Source organism: Arachis ipaensis, chromosome B01 (genome assembly GCF_000816755.2).
Source record: "Arachis ipaensis cultivar K30076 chromosome B01, Araip1.1, whole genome shotgun sequence".
Classification (NCBI taxonomy): domain Eukaryota; kingdom Viridiplantae; phylum Streptophyta; class Magnoliopsida; order Fabales; family Fabaceae; genus Arachis; species Arachis ipaensis.
The window spans coordinates 31,611,531-31,635,025 of NC_029785.2; the positions used below are offsets into that span (position 1 = coordinate 31,611,531).

At 36.9% G+C, this 23,495-nt stretch overlaps 1 long non-coding RNA gene across 1 annotated transcript; it reads right to left on the reverse strand.

Moving 5' to 3' along the window:
• Positions 2,621-21,501, reverse strand: LOC110269332. Its single transcript, XR_002358285.1, has 3 exons — positions 21,299-21,501; positions 19,873-19,877; positions 2,621-2,634 (listed from the first exon to the last, which is right to left on the reverse strand). It is a non-coding gene; the product is annotated as an uncharacterized LOC110269332 (long non-coding RNA).

The following is a 23,495-nucleotide window of genomic DNA, read 5'->3' on the forward strand; positions in this document are numbered from 1 at the left end:
GCAATTATGCTAAAATAGCATCAAGTTAATAATAAGCAGCAATATATGATAAACAAAATTGATAATCCAACACGTATAATGAAAAAGAGAAGATGAAATGAAAACTAGACTAACTAAATCACCAATTAACTAACTAAAAGAAATGGTTATAAATGGTGTTTGGAAGTGTTGGAGGAGGGGTAGGAGAAGGGAAGAAGAAAGAAGAAGGAAAAGAAATGGAAAGAAGATGAGAAAAGAAGTGTGTGAAAGAAGGGCATCCACGCATGCGCGTAGGTTGAGGTGAAATGAACGCGACGCGTACGCGTGAGTCATGCGTGCACGTCGATGGGTTATTTAGAGAGCGACGCGTACGCATCCTTCACGCTTACGTGTGAGTTGGCTCACGCGTTTCGCACAGTGTTCGCGCGCTATTGGCACAACTCTCGGGAAAATCGCTTGGGGGTGAAATTTTTGCATCCACGCGTACGCCTGGTGATGCGTTCACGTGGATGGTAAAAAATTCTTGTGTCATGCGTGCGCGTGTGTGACGCGTGGATGTGGTTGGTGCCCTATTTTTCAAAGTTTTTCTATGTTTTTTCACCAAACCAAGCATTCCAAACTTCCAAACAGCTACCAAGACACCATAAAACCTTATTCAACATATTAAACTACCAACTAAGCTCAAAAAATCAATCTAAACATGAAATTAAACTAATTACTAATATGTACAAAAGAGAAAAAGGGAAGATTTTACCATGGTGGGGTGTCTCCCACCTAGCACTTTTAGTTTAAGTCCTTAAGTTGGATATTTGGTGGGGGTCCTTGTTATGGTGGGTTATGCTTGAACTCATCCTTGAATCCTCACCAATGTTTACATCTCCAATGTCCACCGGGATCCCAAATTAGGTGTATAAAGCCCTCGAGTAAGCTTAAGTAAATGACAAGGCCCCAAGAATTTTGATTGTTGAAATGAATTCCAAGGTCCCAAACCTTGTTCTTGCACCCATCTTCTCGTTGACTACCATAGTTAAATTTGGTTGACAAGGCTTGTGAATTCTCAATTAAGCATCCAAACATTCTCCTAGACCCTTGAAATTTGGTTCTACACCCACCATTGCTATTCAATTTTGAGCATGCAACCATCATGAACTTAGAGTGATGTCTCCAACCACTATATAACTCTCTCCTACTCTTAACTCCACAAAGGGCTCTAAGTTGACCATCATTTTCAAGCAAACCATATTCAAGTGAGAAAGTAAGGCTTAGGGACAGGAATTTTACCCACTTGAATGGATGAAAGTGACTTAGGAAGGGGGACCTCCCCACACTTAGCCAATGCGAGATCCATTCCCTTGTGGTCTTCCTTTGTAACTCCCACCTCTTTGCAAGCTTCTTTAAGTTCAATTCCTTGTTTACCAACTTCTTCTATACACCCCTCATTGCTCAAACCATGTGTCGGAGGTTATGCACAGTCCTCCTTGTCATCAATTTCACAACACAATGAGGGAGGTTCATCAATTCCAAAAGATACATTGGTTGGTGTGGAATTATCTTCAATGACGGAGCTTTCTTCTTGCTCAACCTCTTCCTCTTGGTAGCTTCTTTCCAACTCAATCTCTTCTTCATTGCTTATGAAGGGTATGGGAGGTGATGTATCTTCTTCTTTACTCTCTATGTCAAGCCCAATGGGAGAAGATTCAATTGTACATAAGAATTCATCAATAATTGAATCCATCTCTTGATCTACCTCTTCAAAGTTTTCTACCATAACATGCTTTGGAGGTTGTACACCCTCCTCAATATCAATATCAGGCTTCTTGAAAGAGGGGTCTCTAAATGCTGTATTCCCATGGACTTCCAACATCTCCTAGATCTTCAACCACTTCTTCCAGCTCAATTATCTCAACTTCCTCCCCTTGTGACAATTTTCGCTTCAACTCTTCCTCTTCATCTTGAAGCTCCAACTTCACCTCCTCATTATGCTCCTTGATTGCTTCTCCACATTTAACAATGGGAGTACTTGGAATGCATGGGCTTAGGTGGGAGGCTATGTGGTTAATGGCTTCATTTACAGTAGCTAACTTGGTTTCTAGCTCCTTAAACTCCTTTTTCGTCCCCTCTTGTTGCCTTTGGATATAAGAGTCAAGATCTCTTAGTTCTAGCGGGAGGGCATCATTGGGGGGCGATGGTGGAAAAGAGGATTCATTGTTTGGGGGAAAGGATTCATAATTGGGTAGTGGTTCTTCTTGGTAAGGGTATGGAGATGGTGTATATGGAGGTGATTCTTGGGAGTAATGGTGTTGGAATTATTGTGGTTCCATGTATGGTTTATATGGCTCAAAAGGTGATTGGTATGGTGGATAGGGATTAGGGTCATATGGAGGTGTTTGGTGGTAAGGGGCTTGCGAGTAAGGTGGTTCAAAACCACGTTGAGGGAAGGGATCATATGTATGTGGTGGTTGTGGTTGGCAATCACAATAAGGGTCATCACATACATTAGATTGGTATGCATTAGGATTAGGATTATACCCATAAGAATCCAAAGAGTAATTACGTTGGGGTGACGCTTGAACGGCTTGGATGGAATAAAATGCCTTTTGGTCCTTGCACATCTCCGTTAGGAGAGTAGTCATATCCTCAAGCACTTTTGTCAAACTTGGTTCGGGAAGAGGTTGTTGCCAAGAAGGTTGTTCATAAGCTTGGGGCTCCTCCCACCTTCGATCTCCAAATCCTTGATGCATGTTATCATTGTAAATTTCATCTCCTACAACATAGTTTAAACCAAACACATAGCCAAAGGGGTGAGAATTCATGGTGAAAGAGAAAATAAAAACAAAAGCTAACAAGAAACAAAGAAAACAAAGTCCTACAACTAGCAAAGACCAACAAACAAACCAAAAATCAAGATATTCACAATATATACAATAGCCAATAACATAGCACCGTTGCAATTTTCCAGAAACGGCGCCATTTGGATAATGAGAATTTGTTGTGTCGGTCTAAAATTTCTCTTATAGAAATAAGAAATTCGTTGTAAGCATAGCTCCAAACCAACAAACAATTCTCACATCAAAAATTTTGGTTGTCACAAGTACAAACCCCAATAAGAATTAACCGAAGTATTTAAACCTCGGGTCGTCTCACAAGGAATTACAATGAAGTGGTCAAGTATTGGCTATGAAGGGACAACAGGTTTGGTTTATAAAAGGGCAAGGAAATAAATGACAAGAAAAGTAAATAGCAAGAAAGTAAATAATAAGAATTAATAAAAAAAAAAGCAAAAAAACTCTTGGCTAGACATAGGTAATTGAGATCACCATCCTTGTCAACAAACCATATATTGACAATTATGAGGAACCAAGCTCATTAAGTTTACTTCTATAATTGAAGTATATCAAATGGCTTGATCAACATCAATCCATAAGCCCTAACCTACCAAACAATTGACTTAGTAGTAGGCTAGAGTCAATGGTTATCAAATTGACCACATAGGATTCTCAAATCACCAAATCCATTAGACCCAATGACTCATGTTTACCTAATTCCCTTAGCCTAGGCCAAGAGTAAAGAAAACTACTCAAAAACTAGAGAAAACATTCTATCAAACACCTAGTGTGCAATAAAAGGGAGAATTATAAAACCATGCTATTTCATTGAATAAATGTGAGAAAAGGTGATAAAATTCCCCAAAATAAGCACAAGATAAACCACAAAATTGGGGTTTATCAAAAACCTCCTGAAATACAGTTGATAATTCCGTTCGATTGGTCAGGGTGGCTTGATGTTGCTCGCTCTTTGTCTCTAGAATGATGGCCCGCTGAGGTAATGTCAACTGACGATGATGCACGCCTTTGCATGTGGTCACCGATGTATTTGTCTAAATGACCCTACCGAGCCAATCGCTCTAGAAGGTCTTTAGCGATGACACACTTGTCAGTGGGTATGCCCATGTTTCTGATGAAAGGAGCAATATTTTGATTTGTCCACATTCTTGGTATCTTGGTAGGTGCCGGCTTTTCGTGGTGGTTTGATCAGCTTCAAGTTTAGGATCTCCTTGATAATGTCGTCCCGTTTGGTGTTAAACTGAGTATATGATTCATATCGAGGTGTTAACTTAAAGGTTTTCTTATTGTCCCGAGCTTTATCGTCTTCTTTGAGTTGCGACTTGTTCGCTTTCCAAGCTTGGCGAAGTTCCTCAATATCAATCTGGCCTTTTGCTTTTTCACAGAATTCAGCGAGTCTTTAGTTTGGCGACTGCAATGGCCTCTTGGAACTTGCCCAGTCGTAGGCCATTTTTAAGAGCATGTAGGTGGACTTCAGGGTGGAAGTCTGGAATGCTCACTGCCACCTATGTGAAACGGGTCATGTAGTCTTTCAAACTTTCATGCTGGCCTTGTTTGATTGTGTTCAGGTAGTCTGAGTCGTGGAGGTAGATGGCAGATCTTGCAAAATGATCTTCGAAAAGCTTGGCTAGCTCCTGAACCGAGAAATAGAATCTGCAGGCAAAGAATAAAACCAATCAAGTTCATGACTGTCTAAATAAGATGGAAAACAACGACATAAAACGGGATCAGAAGCACCGTTTACGATCATTATTGATCTGAATTTTTTGAGGTATTTCTTCGAATCTCCCAACCCGTCATAAGGGGTTAGGGTCATTGGGAGAGTGAACCTTCATGGAAATTCAAAATTCATGACGTCGGCCGTGAATGGACTGACAGAATTGTCTGGCTCTTTATTCTTGTTTTCTTGCCGAGCTTCTTCGTTTCGGGGAGGGCAAGTCTCTTGAACCCGAATAGTTTTAGAGACATGAGTCGGGTCAGATTGATGTTCCTCATCTTCGGGTTGTTCACGGCGATCGTTATTATTTTTGATTCTGACATTATTCAGTTCAGCAATTTGATATGCCATTCTTTGATTTTCTGCTTTCATGCGCTGGTTTGCTTTTGCCATTCGTTGGTTGGCTAGTTGCAATTTGGCATCCATCCAGAGAAGCTCGGATGATGAAGGCGGGTTTGCATCAGCCATGGACAAATTGGTTGGTAATGGGGTCAAGAAAAAAGGGAGGGGTTTATATTCTCTGCCCCATGGTGGGCGCCAATTGTTCTTACTTGACTTCTAGGTATAGCTCGGCTTCGCTGAACTCTGTCGCCAAGCTTCTGAATGTTCCACTCTGAGGTTATTCTTGAAAGAAGGGGTTTTTCGGGATGGATGATGAGCGGATAATTTATACGCTTTTTGGCATTGTTTTTACATAGTTTTTAGTATGATTTAGTTAGTTTTCAGTATATTTTTATTAGTTTTTAAATAAAAAGGATCCAAGGGTAAAATAAAAAGGATCCAAGGCTTTGAGCATTAATGGATAGGAGGGCCCAAAGGAATAAAATCCTGGCCTAAGCGGCTAAACCAAGTTGTCCCTAACCATGTGCTTGTGGTGTGAAGGTGTCAAGTGAAAAGCTTGAGACTGAGCGGTTAAAGTCGAGGTCCAAAGCAAAAAAAGAGTGTGCTTAAGAACCCTAGACACCTCTAATTGGGGACTTTAGCAAAGCTGAGTCACAATCTAAAAAGGTTCACCCAGTTATGTGTCTGTGGCATTTATGTATCCGTTGGTAATACTGGAAAACAAAGTGCTTAGGGCCACAGCCAAGACCCATAAAGTAGCTGTGTTTAAGAATCAACATACTGAACTAGGAGAATTGATAACACTATCTGAATTCTAAGTTCTTATAGATGCCAATCATTCTGAACATCAAAGGATAAAGTGAGATGCCAAAACTGTTAAGAGGTAAAAAGCTACTAGCCCCACTCATCTAAATTGGAGCTAAGTTTCATTGATATTTTGGAATTTATAGTATATTCTCTTATTTTTATCCTATTTGATTTTCAGTTGCTTGGGGACTAGCAACAATTTAAGTTTGGTGTTGTGATGAGTGGATAATTTATACGCTTTTTGGCATTGCTTTTTACATAGTTTTTAGTATGATTTAGTTAGTTTTTAGTATATTTTTATTAGTTTTTAAATAAAAATCACATTTCTGGACTTCACTATGAGTTTGTGTGTTTTTCTGTGATTTCAGGTAATTTCTGGCTGAAATTGAGGGACTTGAGCAAAAATCTCATTCAGAGGCTGAAGAAGGACTGCAGATGCTGTTGGATTCTTACCTCCTTGTACTCGAAATGCATTTTCTGGAGCTATAGAAACCCAATTGGTGCGATCTCAATTGCATTGGAAAGTCAACATCCAGGGTTTTCCAGCAATATATAATAGTTCATACTTTGCTCGAGTTTTGATGACGCAAACTGGCATTCAAACACCAACTTCCTGCCCTATTCTGGAGTTAAATGCCAGAAACAGGTTGCAAATCAGAGTTAAACGCCAGAAATAGGTTACAACCTGGCGTTTAACTCCAAAAAGAGTCTCTACACATGAAAGCTCAATGCTCAGCCCAAGCACAAACCAAGTCGGCCTGGAAGTGGATTTCTGCATCAATTACTTATTTTCTGTAACCCTAGCTACTAGTTTAGTATAAAAACTACTTTTAGTGATTTATTTCACATCTTTTGATCACTTTTGAGACTATCTTTGTATCACTTTTGATCATTGATCACGTTTAGGAGGGCTGGCCATTCGGCCATGCCTGCACCACTTTCACTTATGTAATTTTCAACGGTAGAGTTTCTACACCTCATAGATTAAGGTGTGGAGCTCTGCTGCTCCTCATGAATTAATGCAAAGTACTATTGTTTTTCTATTCAATTCAAGCTTATTCCTATTCTAAGATATTCGCTTGCACTTCAACATGATGAATATGATGATTCGTGACACTCATCACTATTCTCAACCTATGAACGCGTGCCTAACAACCACTTCCGTTCTACCTTAGATCGAGCGTGTATCTCTTAGCCTCCATTCCGAAAGATCGGAGTCTTCGTGGTATAAGCTAGAATTATTGGCAGCCATTCCTGAGATCCAAAAAGTCTAAACTTTGTCTGTGGTATTCCAAGTAGGATCTGGGAAGGGATGACTGTGACGAGCTTCAAACTCGTGAGTGTTGGGCGTAGTGACAGACGCAAAAGGATCAATGGATCCTATTCCAACATGATCGAGGACCGACAGATGATTAGCCGTGCGGTGACAACACATTTGGACCATTTTCACTGAGAGGACGGGAAGTAGCCATTGACAATGGTGATGCCCAACATACAGCTTGCCATGGAAAGAAGTATGAATGATTGAATGAAGGTAGTAGGAAAGCAGAGATTCAGAAAGAGCAAAGCATCTCCATACGCTTATCTGAAATTCTCACCAATGAATTACATAATTATCTCTATCTTATTTTATATTTTATTTATATTTTAATTATCAAATCTCCATAACCATTTGAATCCGCCTGACTGAGATTTACAAGATGACCATAGCTTGCTTCAATCCGACAATCTCCGAGGGATCGACCCTTACTCACGTAAGGTTTATTACTTAGACGACCCAGTGATCGACCCTTACTCACGTAAACATTATGAACGTGCGTACCAAGTTTTTGGCGCCGTTGCTGGGGAATGAACAATCACGATTTCGTGCACCAATGGACAAACAACAAGGGGGAGATACCTGCAAAAGGCACTCCAATGCTTAAGTCAGTACCTGTGTGTGGTATTTCCAAGGAAAAAGAGTATTTCGCATACCTCAGACGAGTTCCCTTGTTTTCCTTTATAGTAGTCGTCCGAGGTATCCATAATTTGTCCGTTACCGAGTTATAGGAGTAACGTTTTAAAGATCATAATGCTTTGATCTGATTAATTGTGATTCTAATTGCCAACCTATATAACGTAGCTTTTGCGTAACCGATTTGTAACAGTCATATCAGATATAATTTTATAACTAAAATAATTCTTCATTCTTAGTTAGAGAATAATAAAATAAACTACTTATTACAATATTTATTTCATAACTAAAGAAATTTTTCATATATTAAATTATATTTTAAATAATATAATTAAAAATATTTAAAATTATAAATATATTTTAAAATTAATTATTCTTTCTCTAATTTTAAAGATATTAATGATCTATTCTCTCTAATTTCAAACACATTAATTATATATACATATTTTCTAAATTTTATAGTCTAATTTTAGTTATTTATTTATATCTAATAATTATAATTAAATTCTTTTAATTAACTCATGTTCGAGCTATGAGTCGATTTGAAGTATATGATCCAAAGTAGTTTGATTCACATGATTGATTGAGTTTAGACGTCCACAATTGAAAGTGGTTGGTTGTATATGATTAATTGAATTTGCTTTACCACATTTCGAAGTGGTTTGATGATAATAGCCGAACTATATTTTTGTTATTGATGATAATAGCCGAACTATATATCTTTGCTATGTGATCGATGATATCTCAATTGGTTTGATTGAATTTTGAGATCGGAATCTCAGCCGATATAATCGAAATCTATTTAATATGAAGGTATAGTTGATTTGTTGGGACTTATAACAATAAAGCAGAATTGATAAGAATCTGATAATTGTTGTAATATAAATAATTAAGGAAGATATAATAAATATAAAATAAGAAAATATAAATAAGAAACTCTAGTATTACTATTAACTATGATTACTATCACAATATAATTAATATATTAATATTGTAGTATAAGAAAGAGAGAATAGTATAAGAGAGAGAGAAGAGATTGTTGTTATTGATTGATTATATTGTTCACGGAGGCTTAACCTCCTATATATACACATAAGGGTCTTCATTTTCAACTTTCAATTAATGCTCCTTTAATATTCTTCATTCTTGGAATATGAGCTCCACATAAAAAATGGGCATCCACGTCCCATTCTTATCACAACACTCCTCCTTGGATGACCATTTAGGATTATTGCCTCGTTAAAATCTTACTAAAGAAAAACCCAGTGGGAAAAAACCTTAGTGAAGAAAAAAGAGTACAATATCCTTTAGTGATAGGGACTGCCTCATTAAAAACCTTGTCAAGAAAAACCCAATGGAAAAAAACCTGACCAAGGAAAAAAGAGTACAGTCGCCCCCTCTTGCCGACATTATATTATATCTCGAAATCGGCGCATCCCAATCTGATGTACCAATCTTTCAAAAGAAGATTTTGGGAGTGACTTTGTGAATAAATCTGCCAGATTATCACTTGAGCGGATCTATTGGACATCAATTATCCCTTGATTTTGAAGATCATGAGTGAAGAAGAATTTGGGAGAAATATGCTTTGTTCTATCACCTTTGATATATCCGCCTTTAAGTTGAGCAATACATGCTGTATTATCTTTAAACAGGACAGTTGGAGCTATCTTCTGATCAATCAGTCCACATGATGACAAAATATATTGGATCACACTCCTCAGCCAAAAACACTCGCAACTAGCTTCATGTATCACTAGTATTTCAGCATGATTAGAGGATGTTGCTGCAATCGTCTATTTTGTGGACCTCCATAATATAGCTGTACCACCATATGTGAATAGGTATCCTGTTTGAGATCTCCCTTTATGTAGATCAGACAAATATCCAGCATCTGCATAGCCAACTAATTGTGACTTGGATTCATAGGGATAAAACAATCCCATATCAACTGTTCCATATGAAGATATCGAAAGATCTGTTTGATTCCACTACAATGTCTTCTGGTTGGACAGGAACTATGTCTTGCTAGTAAATTCACCGTGAATGATATGTTAGATCACGTATTATTAGCAAGATATATTATCACTCTGATAAACCCATATCTTATGATATATTTTGTGCCTAATTTAAATGAGTTATTTAATCCTTCACCCACTTATTCATATTAATTGCATGGTTTTACTTTCCCTTCCTTATTATGTGATGTATGTGAAAAACGTGTTCCTATGCTTTAAAAACAATTATTTTAATTACCCTTTACTTTCATTCGATAACGTGATTCGTGTGTTGAGTAGTTTCAGATCTTCTAAGGCAGGAATGACTTAAAGGATGGAAAGGAAACATACAAAATTGGAAGGAAAGCATAAAACGGAGTTTTTGAAGAAACTGGCAGTGACGCGATCGCATGGACGACGCGGCCGCATGCCAGCGCGAAATGGTAATGACGCGACCGCGTCATTGATGCGATCGCGCGCCTTGAGCGAAACGCATATGACGCTGACGCATGATTGAAGCGACCGCGTGGCAAGGAAAACTCCAAATGACACGACCGCGTGACTCACGCGGATGTGTGACAGAGGCCACGCACCAGAAAGTATAGAAAACGCTCCCAACGATTTCTGAAGCCCTTTTTGGCCCAAATCCAAGTCCATAAGGTACAGATCAGAGGTTATGAAGTGAGGGAATGCATCTATTCAAAGGAGAGTCTCCAATTAGTCAGTATTCATGAATTAGATGTAGTTTTGAGGGAGAGGTTTTCTCCTCTCTCTTTTAGGTCTATGTTACAGGTTGTTCTTTGAATTAATGTTATTTGAGGTATTTCAGTTTATTATTGCTCTCTTTTATTTATGTTACTATTGCTTCCAATCTGAAGACATTTTTATTCCAATAGATTTACTTTTTCCCTTTGGTCTTGGTTAAGAAATCAGTAACTCAGGAGTTATCAAACTCAACACGATTAATAATTGTTATCTTTGCTAATTGAATTGAACTTCAATAATCCCAATCTTTCCTTAGGGATTAACTAGGATTTGAAGATCAACATGATTAGTCACTTGACCTTTCTTTACTTTAAGTAAAGACTAACTAAGTGGAATTAAGATTCAATCTTCATCATCATTGATAAGGATAACTAGGATAGGACTTCCAATTTCTCATACCTTGCCAAAAGTTTATTTTATAGTTATTTATTTATTTTACAGTCTTTTACTTATTTTGATTGCAATTCAAATCACTTGTTCCTCATCTTCAAAACCCCGATTTACAATCTTCATAACCAATAATAAGAACATACTTCCCTGCAGTTCCTTGAGAAGACGACCCGAGGATTAAATACTTCGGTTATCAATTTTTAAGGGGTTTGTTACTTGTGACAACCAAAATATTTGTAAGAAAGGTTGATTGCTTGGTTTAGTAACTATACTTGCAACGAGAGTTTACTATAACTTCTAAACCATCAATCTTCAGTTCTTTCACACTCCAATGGCACTAAGATATGGTACTTCAAGACCAAGGATATCTTCATTCTCTTCTTTAGGACGGAATTGATCATTTTCCACATATAAAGATCTTACAATCATTGGGGTACTTAATAAATGTGACTTATCCATATAAAATCTTTTCAAGATCTTTTCTGTGTATGTTGTTTGATGAATAAAGATTCCATTTTTTGTATGCTCGATCTGCAGGCCGAGAGAAAATTTAGTCTTTCTAAGATCTTTCATCTCAAACTCTTCCTTTATAGTTTTTATAATTGTTGGAATCTCTTCAGGAGTTCCAATGATATTTAAATCATCAACGTACACAGCAATAATAATGAATCCAGATGCAGTTTTCTTTATGAAAACACAGGGGTAGATATCATCATTCTTAAATCCGTTTTTGGCCAAATACTCAGTAAGACGATTATACCACATTCGTCCATATTGCTTTAGACCATATAAAGATCTTTGCAATTTAACTGAGTATAATCCTTGTGAATATTCATTGGATGGTTTAGATATCTTTAGTCCTTCAGGGACTTTTATATAGATATTCCGATCTAATGAGCCGTATAAATAGGCTGTTACCACATCCATTAAATGCATATGCAGTTTATGATATGCAGATAAACTGACCAAATAACGTAATGTTATCGCATCCACTACAGGGGAATACGTTTCTTCATAATCTATACCAGACCTTTGTGAAAAACCTTGTGCCACAAGTCGGGCTTTATAGCGCACAACTTCATTTTTCTCATTTCGTTTTCTCACAAATACCCATCGGTATCCAACAGGTTTTACATCTTCAGGTGTACGGACTACAAGTCCAAAGACTTCACGTTTTGCAAGTGAGTCTAATTCAGCCTTCATGGCTTCTTTCCATTTTGGCCAATCATTTCTTTGTCGACATTCTTTGACTGATCTTGGCTCAAAATCCTTACTTTCATGCATGATATTTAATGCCACATTATATGCAAATATTTCATTGACAATTGTCTTATTTCGATCCCATTTCTCTCCTGGAAAGACATAATTTATCGAGATCTCATCATTTTCACAATTTTCAGGTACCTGAACGTCTTCTGGTGTTAAAATTATATAAAAATTTTGGACAACTACAGGTGTCTTTACTGTGTCTTTTTCAACAAGAATAGTATTTACCTCTTTTCTCTTTCGAGGATTTTTATCTTTGGAACCGCAGGCCTGCCACGCTTCTGCCGTGTATTTGCTTCAGTGGCTATTTGTCCTACAGGGACATCAATTCAAATTGGGGTATTTTCCGCCCTGCCACGCTTCTAGCGTGAATTTGCTTCAGTGGCTACTTGTCCTACTGGGACATCAATTCGAATTGGGGCATTTTCCGCTGGTATATAAGATTTGGTTATCCTCTTTGTATCGGAAAATGCATCAGGCAATTCATTTGCTATTCTTTGCAAATGTATAATCTTTTGAACTTCTAGTTCACATTGCCCTGATCGAGGATCTAAATGCATCAACGATGATGCATTCCAATTAAGTTCCTTTTCAGGATGCTTATTCTCTCCCCCTAATGTTGGAAATTTTGATTCATCAAAATGACAATCCGCAAACCGGGCTTTAAATACATCTCCCATTTATATTTCAAGATACCTTACTATAGAGGGAGAATCATATTCAACATATATCCCCAATTTCCTTTGGGGTCCTATTTTGGTGCGATTAGGTGGTGCAATGGGAATATATATCGCACACCCAAATATTCTTAAATGGGAAACATTTGGCTGCTGGCCAAAAGCTAGTTGCATAGGAGAGAACTGATGGTAACTCATTGGCCTCAAATGAATAAGTGCTGCGGCATGTAAAATAGCATGCCCCCAAACCGAGGTTGGGAGATTTATTCTCATAAGCAAAGGTCTAGCAATCAATTGGAGGCGTTTAATAAGTGATTCTGCTAACCCATTTTGTGTGTGAACATAAGCTACTAGATGTTCAACACTTATTCCATTAGCCATACAATAAGCATCAAAAGCTTGGGAAGTAAATTCACCAGCATTATCAAGACGAATCGCTTTGATTGGATTTTCTGGAAATTGTGCTTTTAATCGAATAATTTGAGCCAGTAATCTTGCAAACGCCAGGTTGCGAGAAGATAATAAGCACGCATGTGACCATCTTGAAGATGCGTCTATCAGAACCATAAAATATCTAAAAGATCCACATGGTGGATGAATAGGTCCACATATATCACCTTGAATCCTTTCTAGGAATTCAAGGGACTCAAATCCAATCTTTATTGGTGATGACCTTAAAATTAACTTCCCTTGAGAACATGCAGCACAACAAAATTCACTAGATTTAAGAATCTTCTGGTTTTTTTAGTGAATGTCCATGAGAGTTTTCAATAATTTTTCTCATCATGGTTGTTCCCGAATAACCTAATCTATCATGCCAAGTTATGAATTCATTTGGGCTAGTAAACTTCTGGTTTACAATGACATGTGATTCAATTGCATTAATCTTGGTATAATACAATCCAGATGAAAGTGAGGGTAACTTTTCTAATATAACCTTTTTATTTAAATCATGAGTTATAATACATAAATACTCATGATTTCCCTCATTCATTGTCTCAATATGATATCCATTTCGGCGAATATTTTTGAAACTCAACAAGTTTCTTAGAGACTTCATAGATAATAGTGCATTATTTATTATAAATTTTGTTCCTCCAGGAAAAAAAATTATAGCTCTTCCAGAGCCTTCTATCACATTGCTTGAGCCAATAATAGTATTAACATACTCTTCTTTTGGCACAAGATGGGTAAAATATATATCACTTTTAAGAATAGTGTGCGAACTTGCACTATCCGCAAGGCAAATATCTTCAGAATATGTCCTTTCCATTTTTCTTCAAAGACAAATGATAATAATAAAATGAGTAGAAGTACATGCACAGTAAAATTATTCACATGAATACTTAACAAAAACATACACATATCAAACTATTCCATCATTGATCAAATAGCCAATATTTCCTTCAGAATCCTTAAAGAAATTAGATACATCATAATGAGTGGTGGAATTTTCATCATTTGAAACAAAATTTGTTTCCTTTCCTTTGTCATCCCTTTTCAAGGATGCTTGATAAAGATCAACTAGGTGCCTTGAGGTACGACAGGTACGTGACCAATGTCCCTTTCCACCACAACGGAAGTATTTATCCTCAATTGATTTACTTTGCCTATTATTTCTTTCTTTATCCCACTTCTGGTGAGATTCTTTCTTGTGAACATAATTTCTTTTCCTTCCATAATTTTTTTTGCTACCAAAGCCTTGCCATTTACCTCTTCTGGGGTTAGAATTTGCCACATTTGCTTCAGAAAATTGGGCGGCGCCAGCTGGGCACGCTTCATGATTTCTTAAGAGTAACTCATTGTTGCGCTCAACAACAAGAAGGCAAGAAATTAGCTCAAAATATTTTTAAATCCTTTTTCTCGATACTGCTACTGCATGAGCACATTCGAGGCATGGAAGGTTGAGAAAGTTTTCTCTAACATATCGGGCTTGAGGAAGTATCACATGATTGTACTTTTCTTCAAGGTCTTTCCACAGATCTGCAGGATCTTTTAATGTGGGATATTCATTTTTCAATCATACATCAAGATGATGACGAAGGAAAATTATGGCTTTGGCTATATCTTTCTGGGATGTATTATTTTCAACCTTAATGGTATCTCCAAGATCCATTGAATCAAGATGGATTTTAGCATCTAGTATCCATGATAAATAATTATTTCCAGATATATTAAAAACATTAAATTTAAGATGAAAGAGTTTCGACATAATGAAAATTTGTTACTTGGAGTCTTCCTAAAATATCGTTAGAGCTTCGTGCTGATAACGTGTTGTAATATAAATAATTAAGGAAGATATAATAAATATAAAATAAGCAAATGTAAATAAGAAACTCTAGTATTACTATTTACTATGATTACTATCACAATATAATTAATATATTAATATTGTAGTATAAGAAAGAGAGAATAGTATAAGAGAGAGAAGAGATTGTTCTTATTGATTGATTATATTGTTCACGGAGGCTTAACCTCCTATATATACACATAAGGGGTCTCCATTTTCAACTTTCAATTAATGCTCCTTTAATATTCTTCATTCTTGGAATATGAGCTCCACATAGAAAATGGGCATCCACGTCCCATTCTTATCACAACAATAATGAGATTAAAGGCTATTTGATTGCATTTGAATAATGATGACGTCAAAGTCCATTTAAAATAGAAATTAAAATAAAAAAATAAATTGAATAACCAAAATCTTGATCGGCATTAGTAATTATAAGATAATAAGCATGAAGACATATTTTACGGAGATGAAAAGAAATGTATTGATAAATCATCATGGTGAAGATACGGGTAGGAATTTCATTAAAACCTCTTCAAATAAAAATCCTATTTTTGTGTGAGTAAAATTGGATGTAACTCGGCTTCCAGCAATCGATATTGAACTGTTTTCCTTAATTCTGAATTGGTGGTTTGAAGGTCCGAATTTTTCATCTAAAAAGTGTATCACGTTGCGTAAAGAACATAAAAAGGGAGAAGGGGATAGGGGGAGAGGGAGTGTACCTGCAAAAAGCACTCCAATACTTAAGTTAGTATTGTGTATTCTTTGTGTTATCCTGTCGAAGATAAAATGACGTACCTTTTTATACATGAGGTGGATGATGAATCCATATTTTTCGATAAATTTTGGATTGAATTGAGTGGATTTCATCATATAAACCCACATTTATTCACCTAAATAGCATGCTTTTGTATTTTCTCTCTAAATTATGTCTAATTGTGAAAACATGCTATTTTGTGCTTATTTTAATCAATTTTATTCCACTTTCATTCCATTCGATGCCTTGAGACTTTTGATGAGTGATTTCAAGTGAAATAGGTAGGAATGACTTGATAAGAGTGAAAGAGAAGCATGCAACTGGGAGAAAACATGAAGAAAACAAAGGAGAAGAACACAGCCAAGTGTGCATACGCACAAGTGAAAATTAGCATGTGTGCGTACGCACACGTGTGCGCACAAGTCCCAGCGCGTGACTTCATTAAAAAGTATGTGGCTCACGATTTGGGAAGCTTTTCGGCCCATTTCTGAAGGCTTTGGAGCATATAAGGAAGGGCTAACAACCATATACCATACCATACACTACACAATACACTTAGGCATATTTTTAGATAGTTTTTAGGTAGTTTTAGGTTAACTTTTCTCTCAACTTTCTTAGGGTTTAGTTAGGGTTTATATTACAAGTTTGCATTTTCAAATTTTGATCTTGGTCTCTAACTTATTTCTATTGTAAGTATTTCTTAATTTTCTCTTTTATTACACTACTTGTTCTATACTTTCTTATATTTTAATTTTCTTTATCAATGCATGTATATTTTTACAATTTTGAGTTCTAGTTAATGAATTTGATATTTAGTGGTTATTATATATTTGTTGAATTGCCATTGTTAATTTTGCTCATTAGTTGTTCATAGTTCCAAGTATTTTTCCAATTTTGCCATATTTTATTATTATGCCCACCAAGTATTTGTGAAAATGTGAATTTTGTTTATGAGGTAAATTTTCACTCCTTGACTTGGGAAAAATGAGTATATGGGATACTAGAGTTGTAATGTCCTACATTTAGTGATAATTCTTGGGTTGTTAGTTGTTCTTGTTTCCACTAACGCTAGCCTTTTACTAAGGTAATTTGTAAGTTAGCTAGGATTTGTGGATTAAGAACAACTATGCTCACTTGACTTACTCTTCGATGTTAAGGGTTGACTAGGTGAGATTAATCCATTATAATTATCATAGTTATGGTTATGACAAGGAAGAAATTTCCTAACTCATCCCAAGCCAAGGTTTCATTTGTGTTTTGAACCGCACTTCAATCATTTTAAGGCTTCAGTTGTTCATATTCATAGATAGTTCTTTAATTCCTTTATTACTTCATTAATTGTAATTTTGGTTGTTCTTTAATTCCTTTAATTGTTTGCCTCATTATTGAAAATTCCTTGATTTTCACAACCAAATTTATACACTTGTGATCACTAGTTCCTTGAGAAAACGACCTGGGACTTTAAACTCTCGGTTTTTAATTGTTTTGAAAGTGACAAACCTTTGAATTTAAACTTTGATGGAGAGGCTCCATTGTCGGTTTGGACTATGCTACCAACAAAGAAGTTTTCTTTTCTAGAGTGAAATTCTAAACCGGCACAAATCCTATTTGTCAAGTTTTGGCGTCGTTGCCGGGGAGCTAGTGCAATGAGTGCTATAATTTTGGTTGTTGTGAATATGTGAATAGTATGAATAGATACTTTTTGGGTTGTTTGTTTGCTTTTGTTAGTAATTAGGATTTTGTTTCTTTTGTTAATTGATGTCTTTAGTTCTTATTTTCTATTTTTCTCTATTAGTTATCACCCTCTTTGTTTGCAGTATGGTTGTGATCATTTTGTAGGGAGTGATGACTTTAGCTTTGGATTACACCATGGGATGGAGAAATCAATTGAGGAAGGAGCAACCTCCTACATGTCACAATGAGCCAAACCCTCCCCAATGTGCATACCCAAACCAAGGATATGGTGGGTTTCACAATGATTATGCACTTCCACCACCATATACCTATGACCCATACCCCCAACATAATCCTCAATCACCACATTTTCAAACAACACATCAATACCATCATCCACCTCCTTACATACCACCTCAATATACTCACTCACCAACACACAAACCACCCTCCGATTACACAACCTTCCTCCCAAACAATGAACCTCCTTTTTCATCCCAATGTGAAGTTTTCCAGCCCTTGACCCAAAACCAATAAGACCTTCAAGCTTTTTTCCAAGAAGGATTCCGAAAGACACAATGGCAATTCATGGCTACTATAGCCGAAGCGGTGAACCGCATTCTACTATACTCAGCTGATCAAAGCACTATCCTTGAAGAATGTAGAGGATCAACTAAAGGGTGTAGTGAGGAGGAGAACATGAAGCCTCAAGAGAAAAAAGAAGAGTTAGAGCATGAATTGCTACAAGAGAAAGAAAGTGAAGTATTTGAACCAGAGGAGATAAAGGGAGAATTGAGGGAGATTGATCAAGATTTAGATTCCATCATTGACGATTTTTTGTCTACATTGATCAATCTCCTCAATGATCTTGATGAACCTCCCCTCATGGGATTTGGAAGAGGTTGATGTTGACTTTTCACAACCTCCTTGTTATGACTTGAGTGATGGGAAAGAGGAAGTTTGTAACGACCCAACTTCCAGTACGTCATGATCGTACCAAAAGTAAGGCATTACTAACCTGTTTTCCTAAATAACCATTTAATATTGAGCCTTTAGTTCGATATCACGTTCTAGTTTTTAAGAAAATACCAGAAAATTTTGTTTTCTACTAATCAAAATCATACATCAAAGACCACCAAGTAATAATAATCACATATTTACTAATAATAATAAATCTTATACAAGTAATTCAAAATAGAATCCAGATACAATACCTATCCCTCTGTATAGAATAAAAATCTTAATCGCCAAAGGTGAGGAAACTCTATGAAAATAACTTAACTCATGAATATAGGCTAATAATCGTCCCCAGCTTTAAACTGAATTTTAGAACCTGTGTCACTGAAAGGGTGGGAATTTATGGGGTGAGAACAAACCACACGTTCTCAGTAGGGAATAGAAATGCCGTAAAAGTAATGAATAAAATGCGAATAATTAACATACTCAAGAAAATTATATTTTAATCAAACCATTTGAAAATACTCTTAGTTTTACTTTAGCTAATTAATTACCTCTTTTAAAATCTCTAAGCTCAAAGCAAATTTTAATTACAAAACTAGTCGTATTATCCATCTCTTAGCCACATAATTAATTCTCAATCACAGCGTTAATTCTTAATCACCTTAATACATTCACAAACTAATAGCACAAGCAAGATATTTAATTCAATACACCAGCAAGTCACAACAAAACAAACAGCACAATCAAAGGGAAATAAAACAAGCGAACACAATCAAATCTTAATGCGCAAACAAGGATGATACATGTCTAGCCCTAGTGCATGTAATGAGCTCATTTGTCGGTTACTAACCCACTCCCGACGTTACCCAGCAACCTCTGTCTGGATAAGACTTTCTTGTTGGCAATACCAACTGCAAGCAACCTTTGTCTTATAGGGTATCCACTGCAAGCAACCTTTGTCTTGCAGGGCGGCACTTATTAGCCGATATACGCCCAACACACTCACTGTAAGCAACCTCTGTCTTATAGGAGTACAACACTCTCACTATAAGCAACCGCTGTCTTACAAGAGTACACTTTAACTATGTGTATCTCGATACCTCTATAAGCAATCTTTGTCTTACAGCATAGCATTATAGCTAGGTATCCCAGGAAAGCGTTCTCAGTAGTCGCACAACCATCTATCTGACTGCCTTCTCATAGCAGATGAGCACATAATAATTCTTTACTCTTTATTCTCTTTCTCATTTAGAGTCTCTTGTATAATTGTGAATACGCAAGCGGGACAAAACCCACGTCCTTGTCAACAACTTCATAAACCGAATACCTTTTCTCAAAAGAATCAGTGTAATTATCATCATAAGTTATCATTCTCGTTATTCATCTCCAGTTTCATATTCTTATGCAATATCTCTCTCTTTCTCTATTCAATTATGCTGTACAAACTTTACGACTTCCACTTTTGCAACATCTTAACTCGAACCAATTTTAAAACTAATTTCCAGTTTAATTCATTTTCAAATGACTCAAGAAAATCATTTGTGTGTTAAATTCTCTAAATACTTTTCAAAACATAATTCTCTCGTTAAAAGTAATCAAATAAAACTCTTTCTCAATATTTACCAGCTTTCCAATGACTCAAAAATCACCTATCTTTATTATTCAAATTCAAATATTATAAATTCAGCAAACTTCTCAAAGGATAATCCTTTATTTAAAAACCCAAACATAACTCTTCATATTGAGTCGAACTCAAAACATAATTCCTTTCTTAAAAATTCAAACTCAAAACATAAACCTTTCCTTGGTAATTCTTTTTTTTTTTTTAACTAAATAAAACTCAAATAATATAATTTTCGAAATTCAAATCTTTTTAAACAACATTTCAACAAAGCCTTAAGATTTTATGAAATTTCAGCAGCACCTCCCCTAAAACTCGGACTTAACAACCCTTACGGGTTCCCTCTTTCTCAACAATTCACCAGTCCTTTTCTCAATAATTATCAAACAGACATTTCCCAATCAATTAGATATTCATAATCCATAATAATTAACAATCAATCATACTCCACAATTCCCATGTAATCCACCAATCCAACTCCAATCTCATCAATTCATAATTACTTTCCACATATCATAGAATCCTTTCAAAATTAAACTCAATCAACTAGTAATCCCAAGAATCAATGTTCCATATTTCTAGTTATTTTAAAGTCATTTTCTCTTTAGCAAGGTTACTATTTTGTTTTAAAAGTCAGATTTCAAGAAACAATTCAATAATTAAACTTCAATCTTTTAACATTTCTCAAACTTAATCCTAATTAATTACAAATCAACATTAACAACCATCAAAACCAATTCCATCCAATCGCACGTCAGTTTCACAGCCATTCCGATATATTAGATAAATAAAGTCAACGACAAGCACTTATTCTCAATAACCAGAATATAGTCATAACTCAACCAACTCAGCATAATCACCTAAAACCAGAATTCTCAACAATTCCATCAAAATCAGAAAACCAATATTAGTCATAGCCTCAATCCAAAATTAATCTTGTCAATTAATCAATCACTCACAACAAGAACACCCAATGACATTCACAGCCACAACCTAAAATCAATAAATTAATTGAAATACTAGAAAATCATTTCAATAGCAAACTTAATCCAAATTTCATAACCTCAAATCAAGCTTATTCCTATCAGTTAATCATATTTATGAATTATTTGCAATTACTCACTAAACCTCATTGGCATTCATAAGTAAAAACTGTTAATTTTGAAATAAATCTCCTACCTCAAAGTCAAAACTCACGAAAGTTACCAAATACGACAGCTCTAGCATTGGTTCCCGGCGGCAAAGGCTCTAGCAACTACGAAACAAGAAGTAGAGGCAGAACAGAGCAAGAACAGCAGTAGCGATCTTGAACCCAACAAACAGCAACGGCAAGCCAACAGTAGCTCGGGTGGTGGTTCAACAGATCAACAACAGCGCAGCAGCTCAAGGGCGGTTGTGGCAGTGGTGGCAGAATCAACAGCGGGATTGGAAGCAGCAGCGATGACTAGGTGCACAACAATGAAGAGAACTCTTCTTCCTCGCGTTCTACTCGACAGCGGCTCCAAGGTAGACAAGCGGTGACGGCGACGACAAGGATGAACAGCGACGAAGGCGGCTGGCTCCAGCAACGGTGATAGGTCATGATGAGGACGACGATGGCGACGACGGCTTCCCTCGGCGGCAAGCTCGCAGCAAACGCGATGCCACTATCCTTTGTTTCTCTCTTCCTTCTCGGCGTGGGTGGATGGCACGACGGCAAGTAAGACACGGCTGGGTGTGACGGGTTCAGCAAAGTCACAGCAATAGTGACGTGACGGTGCAGCTTCGACAGCATTCGACTCCTCAACGGCATCAGATCTGACGGCAACGTGACCTTACTCCAGCGGCGGTGATGGCAAGGCAAGTTAGCAATGGCTGCACGGCGATGGGCATGGATAACGGCACAGGCGAGATGCGGTGGCGGCAAGCTGGACAGCGCAGAGTGCGACTCCCTCTTCTCTGATTCCAAGATCTCTGTTCTCCCTTTCCATTTCTACGTTTCATTCTTTTGTTTGTGTGTTAGTGTTTAGGAAGAAAGGGAAAAATTAGGATTAGGGTTTCTGATTTTTAATTTGGAAATTTTTGGAATTTAGGGTTAGCAATTAGAGATTTTATTAAGGAATATGGATAGAAATGTTGCTGGCCAAGTTGGCTCACCAACGTTGCCACAAACGTTGGCTCAAGGAAGGGTGTGCAACGTTGGAGGCCAAGTTGGCCTACCAAGGTTGCCACAAATGCTCTAAGGAAGAGAATAAACAACGTTGGTAGCCTAAGATGGCTTGGCCACCAACGTTGCTCACTAACGTTCCAAGCCTCACAAGCAGTGTTGGTGGTCCAAAGTTGGCTCACCAACGTTGCTGGCAACATTGCTACTAAAAAAGGTGCCAACGTTGGTGTGCAAACGTTGCCACAAATGTTGCCACCAATGTCTTCAATAAATCTTTAAGTTGGAGCTGGAAAAAGTGCTAGTGTGTGTACACATGAGGCCTTGTGCGCATGCACAAAGAGAAAATTTGCAAGTGTGCGCACGCACAAGGCATGATGCGTACGCACAAGAGGGAACATTGGTGCACCAATGTTGGGGAACAAACACCAGTGGCAATGTTTCTAAAGGATTTTAAAAGGAACGTTAGCCACCGTTTGTGCACAAACGTTGGTCGACAACACCAACACCAACTTTCATTCCAAATGGCACCCATGCAAGCTCGTGAACGTTAGTGAACCAACATCCTTGTCAACGTCACAAAGATCCACTCCTAACTTGCTTCAACTAAGGCCAAAGCACACATCCAAAGACTTGAAGATTGATTGGAAAAGTGTATAAATAGGATAAATTTTGAAGGAGAAAGAAGGCTGGGAAGCCGGGACCCTAATTGGGAAACCCTAAGATCATTTTCTTTTATACTTTTCTTTCTTTCATGTACTTTCTTTTTCCTTTTTGTTTAGCTAAGCAATGATGAACTAAAACCCCATTTCATTAGGGGAGGAGCTCTATTGTAATTCACATGATTGAATGAAAATTCTTCTTTTTCTCAATCCGCTTGTTGTAGCTAAAGGATAACTTCTATTTTGATTGTGATTCACTCACTTCGAAAGGGGGTCTGAATCTATTGAATGCTTTGTGAGCCTCGAAAGGGGAATCATAGGCATTAGAATTGGTGCTCTATCCTTCACAATTCTCTTGACCAACACTATTCGGGAGGAATTGAGGTCTTTAGAATTTGTGTGGCTTATGGATAAGAGAATGTGCTTAACCGCTTCTCATGACAATTAGATCAAAGAATTGACAAGATTGATTGTGTTTAGAGAGATTGGGTTGCCAAGGAATTGGGATCCAATTAATTACAATCCGCCATAGATCTACTTCATATGATTGAGAATGAAGTTGAGACCCATTTGATTCATGATGGATTATGATATCTCCAATCCCTAATGAATCTGTCTCTTTGATATTCTTCATTTTAGTTACCTTGAGTT